This window comes from Haliotis cracherodii, unplaced genomic scaffold, assembly GCF_022045235.1.
Source record: "Haliotis cracherodii isolate W230 unplaced genomic scaffold, xgHalCrac1.p SCAF_6, whole genome shotgun sequence".
Classification (NCBI taxonomy): domain Eukaryota; kingdom Metazoa; phylum Mollusca; class Gastropoda; order Lepetellida; family Haliotidae; genus Haliotis; species Haliotis cracherodii.
In genome coordinates, this window is record NW_027266319.1 from 12,918,209 (window position 1) to 12,935,202 (window position 16,994).

Below are 16,994 nucleotides of genomic sequence, written 5' to 3' on the forward strand. Positions count from 1 at the left end.
ACCTGCATGAGTTTTGTTACTGTTTGGAGTCAGTCAGTGACTGTCTTTGTGCTTCTGCAAAGTGTTTTAGGATTTGTCGTTAATCACTGAAAGTGATTATACAGTTTGTATTTCATTCAATTATTTCACTGTATTTATTTTTCATGTTGCTCAGGATTTCTAGAGGAAAAATGGTTGTGTTCATAAAAATAGAAAATGATAGAATAATAAGCCAAAATAATCTCTTATCTATGTTTTAGTTGTTATTATTTAGATGTTTGGCCTGAGTGCTGAGTTCCAGTACGTATCACAGGTGATACATGGCAAACCCAAAACACTAATACCCATCGTATCACTTGTGATACAAACAATATTTTGTAAACAATTGAACAAACAGTGGAAATCAACACATCTCTGTCTTAGTTTGAACACAGGTGTGTCAAATTAGGATTTTAAGAATTTTTGGACAACTAGAAATAGTTCTGGTTACTAGAGGGTTAAGAAAGCATTGTAAGAAAACAATGAGCCTGTGAGTGAGTGAGTGAGTTGGGTTTAACGCCGCTTTTAACAGTATTCCAGTTATATCACGGCATGTCAGCATAATGTGGGAGGAAAGCCCGAAGTGATGAAGGTCTCAGCCGTTTACCACTTCGGTGAAACCCACGAGCATGGGTATGGTGCTGACAAACCTAGAAACATAATCGGGGCGAAGCGGGATTCGAACACACAATCATAGGTTTCTTGGGTGCCCAAGGGTCGCAACTCTGCACAGCGAATCGCGGCGCGTTAGACGACTGGGCCACCCGTGCTCCCATGAGCCTGTGAAATATATACCCCCGACTAGCATTTCACATGATGAATCTGTCTCAGATGCAGAGATATATAGAAAGCAGCACCTGCCTCAATGTGAAATGTCAAGTGAAAGTAATGCATCTCTTCTTCCTAAGGAGAATCTTCCTACATCTTGAAACAAGAGGCTACAGGTACAGAAGCTCACCTATAGGATGCTGAAAACCACTGAAAAATTCATTTAAGCCAATGAAACAAATTACAATTGTTTTGTGTTTTAAAATGTTAATTGAAAAGAATGTTGTCTCATTTTGTACATGGTTGTTAGCATCGTATGGGTGAGCTTGAAAACTGTGCACACTCAGCCAGGTGACAGATGCAACAACCCAAGCCTCATCAGTCACCTCTTGAGTGAGTGAGTGAGTGAGTGAGTGAGTGAGTGAGTGAGTGAGTGAGTGAGTGAGTGAGTTGTGTTTGTTGTTTAACGCTGCACTCAGCAATATTCCAGCTATATGATGGTGGTCTGTAAATAATCAAGTCTGGTCCAGACAGTCCAGTGATTGATATCATGAGCATCGATCCACACAATTGGAATCGATGACATGCATCAACCAAGTCAGCGAGGCTGACCACCCCATCCCATTAGTCGCCTCTTACAACAAGCATAGTCGCCTTTTACGACAAGCATGGTTGCTGGAGACTTTCTCTACCCAGGATCGTCACGAGTTTGTCAGCACATGAAGAAGTTCCACAAGGTTAAAGGGACATTAGTCTCTGGCTTCTTCCTGCCTGTCTCACACTGTTACGTGTCCCGATTTGCTAGTAAAACTGCGCTTCCATCTGTTAGGTCAGCGTAAATATACTTTGATGCAATATCTATACACATTTCTGAACACAGACTGATTTCTCATGATCTATGAAGATTTTGATATTACAAAGGGCGCATGTTAATTAATTTTTTTAACCTAAACAAACAGACAAAAAGAATGGGGAAGCTCATTGGATGTCGTCATTTGGAAATACCCCAGACTGTTATATTTAATAAACAAAGTATCCCTGCAGTGAAAGCATTTTCAGATTTCAGATTGCATGGATAATCCGATTATAACTCCGTTGTTGTCATCCATGTTTTCTAGTATAACCCTTTATCATATAATGGGTAGGTTTCTTGGCAGGATAAAGCCAACGGATAAAAACAATATCCGTTGGGGTCATATGCGGATAGAGATGCAAATATCAAAGGTCAAGTAGGGACTACTTTCACTGTTTATAAACAAACATGGCGTCGCCCTCGTCATTCGGCAATCGAATCAGAATTAACCATCTGGAATCTGGATAAACTACAGGGATAATTGCTATCATTATCAAAAGAACAGTCTACTGAAAATCAGTGTCTAAATGTGTCGCAGCTAAGGCATTTTATAAGTTTTGGCACGAGGCCTAGCCAAGCGGGATCAGTAGCCATATATGTGCTTGTAGACCTCTGTGGCTTGAAACCTTCTCCACAAATTAAAATAGTTGGATTTGGCCGCAATATGTTTGAATTGTTACCTTGTTTCGTTTTGTTGCTGTTTGTACATCTGACTACACTTCTTAACGTTATGACAGGACAGACCGACTGTCAACAACGTCTGACCATGGTCGTGACGTCTCATAGACTAGGGTTAGAGTAGCTTCCCTTTGACAAAGGGCAGTTACTCTAGCGGACAGACCGATGGATTGCCGCGAAAGGCAATTAAAAACAATTGTTGTTTTGTGTATATGTTGTTTCGACACTCTATGAGAAACAGATTTCGGTTGGAACTATATTGGCTACTGTCACTGTCCGACTGACACATCACTTACCCTGTGACGTAATAAATATTAATGCGCGCATTCCAGGAAAACTCACAATGTTTCAGTAATGTTTGTGAGAGAGGGAAAGTGATTTTGAAGCACAGAATTAAAGAATGACATTATATGATAAAGAGGTTATCACGCTTGTGTGTTTGGGGATGGTAAATATCCTGCAATAGGAATAATCATCGTATTTAGCGAGCCTTGGCAAGCTAAATACATAGTGTTTATTCTAAATAAAGGACATTGAAAAGGGCTTAAAAACATCACAATAGACGAGAAAGCTGCCTTCTGATTGGCAAATGTCAACTTCTTGTCAGTCATTCCATTGGTCGGTCAAAGTTTGTGCAAGGGCAGTCTGACGTGACCCATAATGGGATGTCCTCAGATCTTTATTTAGAACTAAGAGCTGATTTAAATGAGATTGCCTCTTACGACAAGCATGGGAAAATCTAATAGTAAATTTAGACTTAAATTGATACATTTAAACAATTATTCTCCCAAATTGTTTGTTTGTTGCATAAATGAAGGCCCAGATTGCATGTTCAATGAGTATGTAAACATCGAACAATAGTTATCATTTTTAATAATTCTAAGAATACTACCTCTATTACATATCTGCCATAAATCCAGCTGTATTTTGGCTTCAATCACACTAACTAAAATATTCAGATTTTCAACAGACGTCCTCTTCACTGTCAATCACACAAATAGTTCTGGCCAAGTAGTCTCATAACTACCCAAGCCATGACGTCATAATGGCGGCAACCTCACTTTTTCCCCTCATCTACTACTAGAGGTAGATGAATTGGTGAGGTGTGAGGGAGTACTTTGGATGTAATAGAGGTAGTATTCTTAGAATTATTAACAATGATAACTATTGTTCGATAATTCTTACGAAACTTCTACCTCTGTTACACCTCTGCCAGAATATACCAGAGGGAGCCGGTGGGATCTGCCTCTAGAAACTCCCTGTGTCATTGACAGCAATCCTCTTCTGAAAACCATTATTTACTGATTCTAATCCTAACTTGAGATAATTTCCTCTGAAATTCCCCTTTAGGACTTTTAAATCAGAAATGTGACAAGAATCTGCGAAATATGTGATATCTTCATTAGAATTACCATTATATTTGCTGATCTTGATCGTGACAATGATGTCATTTGTAGCCTATTTTTGCTTAATGACTTCATTTCTGGACAGAATAATCAAGGGTGTATTCACCCTCTGATGCTGCTGGTGTCGGATCCTTGCCCATCCTTGCCCCACCCCTCCCCCATCGAACCCACTGGGACATAAGAGTCTGTCTGGGTGATCCACTGTTGGTCCTAATGCAGGAATTGTATAGTGTCTATGGCCATCGTAGTAGATTGATTCTTGACTACGAAGTCTGGGAGCGATCTTAGAGTTATTGAGGTCAAATGTTGATCATGGGTGAGACTAGAATAGTATAATACATGTAATTCTGAAACTCTTGTTGATGTTGCCATAGCTTGGTGGAAGATGCTTTCCTGGCTTTTTGGAGTAGGGTAGCTTAGCCATGGGCTCGTAAGGTTCCGTTAACAATGCCGATAGTACCACAGATAGATTCCACTTGATCTCATTAGTCTGTTTAGAATGGGATGGTTTCCGATTGATATTCCATCATGTTGAAGTACAGAATGAAGGGCTGATCTACAACCTTCTATCGTCCTATGTTGGAATTAGGTCAGAAGATGTAGTAGAAAAAACGCTACCATAGGGATGGATACAACATTATTTATAATCCCTTGCAGTGTCCTCCACTGGACGAACTTGTCCCATCTGTTGTCATAAGTAAGGGAGAATGAAGGTCTCATGCCACAGCTTTTGAGCGCAGATTATCCAGATGTCTGCATCTTCTGCGTGATAACTTCCAACCGGTAAGATCTAGGCTGGACAGATTGTCGTGGGAAATGCTGGACTTGGGTTGTTGTAGAGATGTATCTTCCATACCAGGATGGCGTAATAGATGGCTTTCATTTCCCTGCAGTTGCCTATAAAGGTTCTTCACCTCTGTGTTCTACAATGCTTGTACTGTGAGATCGTTCATATGGGCTCCCAATCCTGAATCTGACACGTCTGTGTATAGATGCCACTCATGACATGCTCTCATAGGAATCTGGGACGTAACTGAGACTGGAACTCTAGGCTGTGAGATCGTTTAGAGTTGATTCATGTCTGTAGAGGACGTAGCATCAGCCTTCCTCTGAAGGCCATATCCTGTTGAGATGTTGAGATGCCTAGCAGAGACATCCTCTACCTCAGCGACTTGTTTGGTTGACTTGAAAGTGATTGAGTCATCTTCAGTCTTGTCGAATCAATCCTCTGGTGAGCTGGAATCCTGCTGTATATTATGTCTTGAGCCAGAGTAGTCTCAGACTTGGAAGGCTAGACTAGAAAGCCTGGGTAGGTCATAAGATGGACCAAGCAAAATCTGGGGATGTAGTGTCCATTCTGTTGCCATTTTCTCCTTTGGCGGGAAAGCTGTCGGCAAGGATGTTCAGTTTCCCGGGAATGTCTCGCTTCATGTTGGACAGGTTGAATCTAAAAAAATACTTTGTCTAAAAGATTGTACTGTACGAATCATTTCCATCCCTCGGACTTTGCCTAAGTCCCCTTGTAATATTGGGGGACGATGGTGCGTGGTGTCTCATTCACTGCATGCAGTCATTGTTGTAGTTGTGAATCGGCAACATGTCAGTCTTGACATGTACAACATGTGATTCTTCCTGTGCAGTAAACTGTCATCCCGTATGTTGAGTCAACTAGTTTCAAGCTGTACACGCGGCAGACAACTGGTGTGTCCGAGTTCTGAGTAGGAACTGTGATGTTGCTGGTGTAGGAGCAAGTTGATCCCCATGAAAAAAAATATGACTGATCCGGTGTTGTGAAGTATGACCCAGTTGATGGTCTTCAGGTCGATTCTCATTCTCATGTTGGTATCTTGTCGTATCCCTAACTCTGTTGGAATGAATCCTACACAGGATGGGCAAACTTCTTCTTAGGAGGTTGTTTATATATAACAAGTCCTTCTGATCCCCGGTACGCTTCAGGGGAGTTGGGTTGGGTGGGGAAGAGATCCGTATGTCTTGGCAGCTAGGCTGATAGTTGATGCTCGGAATTGCTCCTTGTATCCTGTCTGACTTCGTCTATGATTTGTCCTGATTTGCCGTTCAATGTCTTGGGAGCAGATATTGGTTGTGACATTATCAACCTCTTGGTTTACCTGGAAACAGCTCTTGAATGAACCTCTGCTTGTATTTGTTGATGCTGAGCTCATAATAGCTGTGAAGACATACAGACTTGGGAATAATCGGGTCTGGACCAGACAATCCAGTGATTGATATCACGAGCATCAGACTTGGGTGGAGAGTAAGTCTTCATGCATTCTGACTATTTGCATACTTGGTCCAAACTTTGATAATCCGGAAGTGGAGCATCATGTGTTTTGAGTAGATGACCATACGGTGTCTTAATGGCTGGCTGGACAGCTTGTCTGTTGGCTGGGTTGCCATGAAAGGCAGACCCATGGAGTCTGTGTAACCACCGTGTCTTAATCTGGCTGGTCGGCTGGCTGGATGGCTTGGTTGCCATGGGCTGGTCCTTGGACACTGTGCGGTTCCTGTATGGTATTGTCTCAAGGTGGAGCAAAGCCTGCTGGCTTATGCCCGGCTGGTTGATTGGCTGGTTGGATGGCTGGTTGGCTTGGTTGCCATGGATGACTCTAGCACAGGAAAAAAGTGAGGTTGCCGCCATTATGACATCAGCTATGAGACTACTTGGCAACAACAAAGCCGGCTGGCTTATACCCGGCTGGTCGAATGGCTCTGGGTGGTCGGCTGGCTGGCCGTATGGCTCAGATAGCTGGTCATCTGAGGAAGGTCTTACAGCAATGTTTGAAAAGTGGACAGATGGCATTCCCCTCTGTGGTCTTGTGACCGGGGAATTCTTCTTTGCCAGAGCTATCTCCTTGATTTTGCCATTTCTTCATACAGCACTGAGAGCTTTGTCTCACCATCTCCTGTTGCTGCTGAAAAAGTTGTTGAATAAGACTCATAGACATCTTACAAGTAGTCCCTCTGCACTTCATGCAGCTTTCATGAGGATCTCCCGTGACCATAAAACGGCCCAATCTCATGAAAATCAGATCTAAGTTTTTGCTACCGCTGAACAAAGGCCTGAGGACATCCCATTACGGGTCACATCAGAATGACTTTTCCCAAATTTTGACGGACCAATGAAATGACTGACAAGAAATCGACATTGGCCAATCAGATGGCAGCTTTCTCGAGCTTTACGTCACTAGTTTCAAACTGGCAACTTCGCTTTGAAATATATCCTCGATTAAAATTGTTAAAACTGATAAGAAGAACATTCTTCAATGGCTAAAAGATGGCCTAGATTGTATGGATATAATCACAAAACCTGTAACTGTCGTTCGGAATACCCCATGTTAAATATATCGTGGTTGCATGATTAGAAAACACATTCTGACTGTCACTTTCATGATTTGGTAAGCGACGCTCTGATTGGTCAGAGGGAGACTGCAAGTTGACCTCATGCAAAGGCCCAAACACCAGCTATACTTAAATGCGTGCTATAACTCCCAGCAGCAAAATTAATGTATACTTATATGTCTGTTATTTATAGAAAACTATTTTAATAATCTTAGATTAATGTGACTTACTACCAAGTGCTAGAAGGTTACTACTATTATAATAGGTGTTGACTCTAGCACACACAGGACAAAAGTGAGGTTGCCGCCATTATGACATCAGTTACGAGACTACTTGGCAGCAACTAATTGTGTGATTGAGAGTGATGAAGACGTCTGATGAAAAGTTGAAAATTTTAGTCAGTGTGATTGAAGCCAAAATACAGGATTTATGGCAGAGATGTAATAGAGGTAGAAGTTTCATAAGAATTTGACCTTTTGGGGTACCTGTTCTAAGACATTGTAAATTGGTAGATTGTGATGACTGTTAAACATCTAAAATTAATGGTTGCTGTATTAAGATTCTTCCTGACAGACACAAACATCTCCCTGATGCTAAAGACTTTATGATCCTAGTACCATTGACAAATTATAACATGTATGTATCAGATGATGCAGAGAAGTAGAGGAAGAAACTGAATGTAAAAACATGTCACTATATACCGTATTCGACATAATAAGCGCCCCGCTCTAATAAGCGACCATGGCGATATTTGCTAATATATTGGCCAGTGAACAATCCCAATTAGCACCCCTTCCGATTGATCAATGTACTTGAGACTTATTTATTTACGTATAATATGCACTCAAGTGTTATATACACCCTTAATTATGGGTAATGAAATTCTGGAAAAATATATCTGTCGTACAACAACATTTCAGGCTGTCAGCATAAACCACAAAATTTATCTTTCAATAAGAGCCCCCTATTTCTAATTTTGAGAGCGCCCTCGCATATTACGTTGAATACGGTAACTTATATCAGTTTTTCAAAAATTGAAATAGATAGTAAGCAGTGCACTAGGTGTACACATACCTTGGAGTCTTGTGTCAGGATGTCAAAGTTTTCAAGTGATATAACAACACTTCTAATGATTCGTTAAAAACATGATTTGTAAAGTTTTAAACTTATAAAAGAAGATTATACATTACATATACTAAAAAGGGGAGTATTGCTCTCATCACAGCGCACAGAGGGAATGGTTGGTAATTTTCATTTATTTTTCTTTTCAAATTCACAAACTTCTCAATTACCTTGAGTATCTTTGATCATATTATTTCCGAAGATACTTGTTTGGAAAGAAAAAAATGTATCAAAGGACTATTAAGAACAAAAACATTGAATAATCTAAGTGTTAACATACTAGAAAAGGGAATAACAAAAAGGTGTTTGTTTGATATGCAAGATAATGAGATTCTCTTACAAAAGCTAACATGTGATAGTGTTTTCAGTATACACTTTTCTTGTGTTGGTTTAGAGAATGTACTGCAGAACATTTGGACATGTAACAAATGGCTCACTTTTTGCCAAAGTGATAACTTGATTATTTTAAAATATATATCTTGAGTGAGTGAGTGATTGTAAAAATTTAACCACGCTTTGAACAGTATTTATATCACAGAGGAGAGAAAGGAACAATCTGAGGTGATACATGTCTTTGACATTTAAACCCAGATGCAGTGTGGTGCTGACAAACCTAGAAACATTATCAAGGTGAATCTGCGATTTGAAACCATCATCAAGGGTTTTGGCATGCGATTGTGAGTGAGTGAGTGAGTATGGTTTTACGCCGCTTTTAGCAATATTCCAGCAATATCACGGCAGGGGACACCAGAAATGGGCTTCACACATTGTACCCATGTCGGGAATCGAAGCATGCTATTGTGATACTGCACAGCGTAATTGGTTGCCCTTGACAACTGGCCACCCGTGCCCCCATGTAGTTTGAAGGCTCACGTAATACTTATAACTACATGTTCTGAGAGCTATATGTTTTAGTTTTTTATATTAAATACGACTTTAAACATCATTTACTCACTAAGTCAAGAATGAGAAAATATTGTCTTTTTCCCAAGCATGAATAGGGACTTCATGCCTGTTTCACTCATGACAGACAATCTGTGTTTAATTGGTCATAATGGCAGGCTGTTGCACACCCTACAACATTGCAATAAATTCTATGATACCTGATACACTATTATACGGGGATGAGAATATTTTTTGAAAAAACAACATCAACAAAATTCTGTACTCGACGTAATAAGCGCCCTGATCTAAGAAGCACCGACAGCGATATTTGCTAATATATTTGCTAGTGTACAATCCCAATTAGCACCCCTTCCGATTGATCAATGTACACAAGACTTATTTATTCGCGTATAATACGCAGTCGTGTGTTATATACACCCTTAATTATGGGCAATGAAATTCTGGAAAAATATATCTATCGTATATAAACATTTCAGGCTGTCAGCATAAACAAGGAAATTTACGATCTCCTCAACTCTTTCAGCCCCCAATTTCTTATATCGAGAGCACCCGGGGTGCTTATTACATCGAATACGGTAAATTAACTGGGTGTCGTTTGGGCCAATTATGATTTATGTTTGTATTGTAATAGTATTAATAACATAGGTTACTTGATGTAACAAACACTGCCTAAAGATGGTACTGTCTGGCGCTCGGCATTAAAGTGCTAAAACAAGGACTGGTCGGCTCGGAGTCGGTATACTGTGTCTGAGTGGGGTATTCATGTTAAACTGCGGCATGGTATCTCAGTGTGCTAGCACTATAAATTGGCATCAGTCCGGACTAGTACAAGCAGCCACACAAACACACACACGTGCATGCACGTCTCTATATCAGTGCAATAATCTTGGACGCAACGTTAAACCCCATTTCACCTTCACCTCACCTTCCCCGCACGTGACACCTTCGTTACACTCTCGGTGACATCGCTGCCACCAGTGTGGGCGCGGCCTTTACGAGAATCTTAAATTTGCCCTCTAACTCCAGAGGTAGTAACGTTCACACTTTTGTTATGTCTTTGGGAATGCCATCATATTTCATTTTGGAAAGGTTTACGAGGGACCATGTTTTCAGATGAATTTACTTTGTTGTTTGTATCATCATCTTGGTTCGAGATTGCAGACTAACGGAAAATCCACAAACTTCTCCCTTACATTCTTATTCTATAAATTACATGATAGTTGTAATGAAATAGAAATTCAAATATTGACAAAGAAAGAAAGTAATTTAGCTGGGGTAAGTGTATTCGGCGTCACGACAGTCATCACTTTATTTTGTAAACATAACGGTCATTTGGTTGCGATTTCAACTCCGAGCGTGGTTGTGGCCACCTATCACAGTGGTGAGTTTTGACTGATGGCAGCGATAGTATAGAGAGCTCCGGGGACGGGATATCGCTGTGAGGAGCTTGGTTCATTCATATGCTAAGGGAGGTTACTCTCAAGTGAGACCTGCTTATAAGCATCACACACACAGCATGCAGCATACAACCATGTATTTTCAGATTCCTGTTGAATGCTTTCCTGATGGCCTTGAATTTAAGGAATCAAAGCTCCTGAAAATAAACAGCCAACCATAGGAGACTTTGTATCTAATTTGTAGGGAGAATAGGCTTCATGACTTTGTCCCAATTGACAGCATTCAGACTTCTGACAGGTCCATAGAAACACAACGTGAAGTAACCAACCACCAAAAAGTATTTATCAGAGCTTAAAACAGTTGAAAATAATTTTTTACTACTACACCCACTATGCTTGAATGTTTTATAACGTTACACTTTTGATGGCAATTTTTCCCCTTTTTTCCTACAACTACTAATATTTAAGCCTACCAATGTTGTGAAACAATATAATGTTGATCAATGTAGTGTCTAGCGACATTATTCAATGCAATATAAATATTTTACTGAAGTAAAATTGTTTATTGTCTAAAACATGTAAAAACGATGGTTTCACTTAAAATGCTGAAGAGCCATAAACAATGATAATAATGAAAATTGCACCATTTAGATGAAATATTTCTCTACAGATAAAAGATGAATCAACTTTAATACAATTGAAAAGAAATATTTCACTTTGTTACTAAAATGGAAGTTATTTATGACTCCGAGAAATCTCAGTTCTCACTGTCAAGTATAAAATAAATGATGTACTTTGTTGCTTGCTGATAAGTTAAAGATGACGTCTAATGACCAGACCTCCAGTTGAAAAATGGCAGACTTCAAATTGAGGAATAGAGAATTTCAAAGGTGCAGACGTAAAGACAAACATATGTGTCGTGTGGACCCTGGTCAACAGTTTTAATGGTGGTCAGAGATGAATGTGTTCGGAGGGCTTGACCATCTAGGACTTGAATGATGTGAGACTTGATCCTCATCCATCTATACACCTTAAAGGGTACAGAGAACGTGTGTCTTGTCATAGGAGTTGTACTTAACCATCAAAAGGTGAGTGAGTGAGTTGTGTTTAACGTCGCTTTTTTCAGTCATATCACAGGGTATCAGTTTAATGTGGGAGGAAAGCCCGAAGTGATGCAGGTCTCAGACGTTTACCACTCCGGTGAAACCCATGAGCACGGGTATGGTGCTGACAAACCTAGAAACATAATTGGGGCGAACCGGATTTGAACCCACAATCATAGGTTTCTGGCGTGCCAAAGGGATGCAACTCTACACAGCGAATTGCGGCGCCTTAGACGGTTGGGCCACCCGTGCCCCTGAAAGGTCTTTTAATCCTCCTCTAAATTGAGAAATTGTTGTTTTATGGTCAGACAACTTTATACAAATAATTACTCTTGGCGAGGTCGTAATGCGAAAACAAGACCCTTGGTCCTGACCCGAGGTCGTCTGAATGGAATGATGGGAGACCAAAGGGATGGTCTGGAAGGTCCCTGTTTTTGTATAATGGCCTCGCTAAGAATAATTTGTTCAATTGAAATTCATTTAGAAAGTGCTTAATTCATTGGGTTTTTGTTACAATTACAATCAAGTCAAGATCTTCTCAAGGGTCTCTTACAACAAGCCATGGGGAAGGAGAGAATACCCTGGGGTATTCTGACCTGTATTCCCATGGGGTCTCTTGAGACAAGCATGAGGGACTGGGGCTCTATTCTGATCCAGATTCCCATAGTGGCGTGCAGGTGAGGTGAAATTGGGTTTAACGCCGCGTCTAAGATTATTGCACTTATATAGCGACATGCATGCATGTGTGTGTGTGTGTGTGTGTGGCTGCTTGTACTAGTCCGGACTGATGCTGACTTTATAGTGCCAGCACACTGAGATAACATGCCATAGTTTAACATGAATACCCCACTCAGACACAGTATACTGACTCCGAGCCGACCAGTCCTTGTTTTAGGCCCTTAATGCCGAGCGCCAGACAGGGTAACAACAAGTACCATCTTTTAACTTCTTTGGTATGACACGGATGGGGATCGAACCCCGGACGGACGCTCTACCACTAGACCACAGAGGCGGTCTGTAAATAATCGAGGCTGGACCAGACAATCTAGTGATTGACATCATGAGCATCTTTCCATCAATTGGAATGGATGACATGCATCAACCAAGTCAGCATGCCTGACCATCCGATCCTGTTTGTCGCCTCTTACGACAAGCAAATCTATCTGTATGATGCGACTGGGCATCGAAAACCTGACCTGCTAAGCTGATGTTCTGTCTCCTAGACCACTAAGGCGTTCTCTGTTCTGTCCCCTAGACCACGGAAGGCGTTCTCTGTTCTGTCCCCTAGACCATGGAGGCGTTCTCTGTTCTGTCCCCTAGACCATGGAGGCGTTCTCTGTTCTGTCCCCTAGACCATGGAGGCATTTTCTGTTCTGTCCCCTAGACCATGGAGGCATACGTTCTCTGTTCTGTCCCCTAGACCATGGGGGCATACGTTCTCTGTTCTGTCCCTTAGACCATGGAGGCGTTCTCTGTTCTGTCCCCTAGACCATGGAGGCATTCTCTGTTCTGTCCCCTAGACCATGGAGGCGTTCTCTGTTCTGTCCCCTAGACCATGGAGGCATACGTTCTCTGTTCTGTCCCCTAGACCATGGAGGCATTCTCTATTCTGTCCCTTAGACCATGGAGGCGTACGTTCTCTGTTCTGTTCCCTAGACCATGGAGGCGTACGTTCTCTGTTCTGTCCCCTAGACCATGGAGGCATACATTCTCTGTTCTGTCCCCTAGACCATGGAGGCATACATTCTCTGTTCTGTCCCCTAGACCATGGAGGCATACATTCTCTGTTCTGTCCCCTAGACCATGGAGGCGTTCTCTGTTCTGTCCCCTAGACCATGGAGGCGTTCTCTGTTCTGTCCCCTAGACCATGGAGGCGTATGTTCTCGGACACCAAAAATGATGAGGACATATTCAGGTCCCAATGAGGTATTATTTCCCCTGATAAAAATGCAAAAAGTCTCTAAACTTTCTGCTCTCTAACATGATCCCTTGTCACAATCACCTGCCAGATGTTACACTATGGAGATGCGAAAACAAGAGCCAGTCGATCTTCCTCCATGATCAGGGTGAAAATCATTTCATAAAAGTTATTGAATTTTATAGCTGAGGCAGCTTTGAAAAAGTGGATGAAATGAAGTTTGTTCTTGCTTGAAGGGAGCTCATTTTCTACTTTAAATTCAAATTGCCTTCCAAAAAAGTTTTAAATGTATGAGATATTTCCACTATAAAAGCAAAAGAAGCGATTAAATAAAACCAGAAAAGAACACTGTGTTGCAACTTTACGCAACGGCAGCAATTACAAACAGAAATTATGCTCCCTTGAGCACACTACTATCGACAAAAGACCAAAGATCCAATTGCTTGCAGTATAAGTATAATTGAATTAGTTTTTATTACCTTCACTGTTTTATTTTGCTTATGTTCAAGCTCCTAAATCAGCTGGGTTGAAAAATATCCAAACATATTTCATGTAAGCCTATCAGTGTAACAAAAGAAAATATTTAAAAATAAAACCCATTTGCAAAATATACACAAGTGATGCTATTATGTGTAAACTTTTCTCATTTATCAAACTTAAATCAATATTAACTGAATTTAGTCAATTGATTTTCAAATGGGAAAATGTCAAGAGTGGTTTTTACACAGGATGTGATCATTTGCAACAAAGATATTCTTCCTGGAATGATGGTGACAGAAGAGTTTTCTCATGAACCTGGTTGGTTGTGATTAGTTGTAGGAACACGGTACAAGAAGAGATTATCAGAAGATATATATATATATATATACTTTGAGAACAAGTAAGCAATCACATGGGGGGAGGTGAAATGGGGTATCACATCGCGTTCCAAGTTTATTTCACTAATATGTGTGTGTTGTGTATGTGTGTGTGTGTTAGTGTGTGTTAGTGTGCGTTAGTGTGTGTTAGTGTGCGTGTGTGTGCTCTTGTACTTATCCAGCTTGATGCCTGTTTGATTGTGCTAGCCCACTGAAATACTAAGCAGTTCTTTTAACATGGATACCCAACTAAGACACAGTAACCCCATCGAGACAATCCTGAATAATTCGTGATTTTATTCATGAATCTTGTTCATGAACTTTTAGGAATATGTTTGAACTTATAATGGCATGCTCTTTCATGAATTTTTTTAGTAGTTCATGAATGTTCATGAATATAAAATATTCATGAATATAAAAAACACTCATTCACAGATGTCAGCTCATGTTCACGTGTCATTGTCGACACAGGTTCCACAGATATGTACTGCTGGTATGTTTCTGTAAACAGAAATGTACCCTAGCGAAACTCAGAATACAGAACAGCACCCGAGCATGAGTTCATTCATTGCAGGGGTGGTCGGGTAGCCTAGTGTTTAAAGTGTTCGCTCGTCACACCGAAGATCCGGGTTCGATTCCCGACATGGGTACAATATGTGAAGCCCATTTTTGGTGTCCCCCGCCGTGATATTGCTGGAATATTGCTAAAAGCGGCGTAAAACCAAACTCACTCACTCACTCACTCATTCATTACACTGTGTGCTTATTTCTTGACTCCAAACATGGAAGATTTTCTCCAGTTTCTGGACTGGACATACACAGTGACTTACATATATCACTCTTATATTCCACGATGCACTGCATTATCCAGCATACACTGTTAGTCAGGCATACTGGAACTACAATATGAACCTGTTTTGTCTTCGGTCTGAGACATGTAGACTTGTCTGCCGTCTAGGGTACCGACGTAAGCTGCCAAAAGCTACCCCCCTACAGAATATACCTGGGTAGATTTTGGGGACTTCCCAGAATCTACCCCACTTTCCCAGAATCTACCCCCCAGGGGGTATAATCTGGGGCATCCCAAAATCTACCCTGGTGTAGATAATAATAAATTGTTATCGAATCCAAAAATTCGAAATGTTGTTTTATACATGCAAAGGAGAAATAAATATTGTTTAAACTGCCCAAGGGTAGATTCCGGGAAGAGCATACCCCCGGGGGTTTATTCTGGGAAAGGGGGATAGATTCTGTGAGCTCCCATAATCTGCCCCTGGGTAGATTCAGGGAAGAGTATACCCCCGGGGGTTTATTCTGGGAAAGGGGGGTAGATTCTGTGAGCTCCCATAATCTGCCCCTGGGTAGATTCAGGGAAGAGTATACCCCCCGGGGTTTATTCTGGGAAAGAGGGGTAGACTCGGTGAGCTCCCATAATCTGCCCCAGGGTAGATTCAGGGAAGAGTATACCCCCGGGGGTTTATTCTGGGAAAGGGGGGTAGATTCTGTGAGCTCCCATAATCTGCCCCTGGGTAGATTCAGGGAAGAGTATACCCCCGGGGGTTTATTCTGGGAAAGGGGGGTAGATTCTGTGAGCTCCCATAATCTGCCCCAGGGTAGATTCCGGTAAGAGTATACCCCCGCGGGTTTATTCTGGGAAAGGGGGATAGATTCTGTGAGCTCCCATAATCTGCCCCAGGGTAGATTTCGGGAAGAGTATACCCCCGAGGGTTTATTCTGGGAAAGGGGGGTAGATTCTGTAAGCTCCCATAATCTGCGCCTGGGTAGATTCCGGGAAGAGTATACCCCTGGGGGTTGATTCTGGGAAAGGGGGGTAGATTCTGTGAGCTCCCATAATCTGGAAGGCCCCAGAATCTACCCAGGTATACTTTGAAGGGGGGGGTATACTTTCAGACTTTACACTGGGTACTGTTCTATATTCTGATCTTGGCTAGGATTCTGATCTTGTACCTGGAGTACATAACTGTTGTATCCATACCATCAACAACCCTCCAAGCTCAACTGATGGCATTTGTGACCAAGTGAGCTTATCATGCCGTTTACAAAATGCTGCTGTTTGTATAGAGAGCGCTCATTTTGGATCATCTACAGTGAAAATAATACATGTAACCTTTTTACCATTCCAAAATGCAAAGGTATTCGCACTTGATATTTACATCAGGAAACAGCTGTTAGCTTGTAGTATATATCTTGCTTACAAGGTCAAGCTGTAAATAATCCTGCCTTAAGTATGTATGTATAGATAGGTAAGCCATTTGTCCCAACAAATTACCCATGTACATTACCCAGATCAGATAAAAAGCCACATACTTGACACGATCGGGAAACTGACAACATAAAAGAATTAGCATCAGTACCTTTCTTATCAACGCTACCTGCCTTCTGGTTCTACCAGAACTAAATTTACGAAGCTTCTTCATCAAGTTTCTGCCACAAATTATCAACTCTCAGATTACATGATATGGAATCTACAAGCTGAGTGCATTCTGGAAATATGCACCAGGTTGAAGCAGGTACTTTCTTGTATAACCTAATGTTTCCTTATCAAAATGTCATGGATTATCTGTAAAGACTATGTTTGAAAGAAAGC

At 41.2% G+C, this 16,994-nt stretch overlaps 1 protein-coding gene across 1 annotated transcript in view; it reads right to left on the bottom strand.

Annotated features, from left to right (window-relative positions):
* LOC139445537 (protein MON2 homolog) overlaps positions 1–16,994 on the bottom strand; it is a 162,653-nt gene that overhangs the window by 111,371 nt on the left and 34,288 nt on the right. The window lies entirely within an intron of this gene.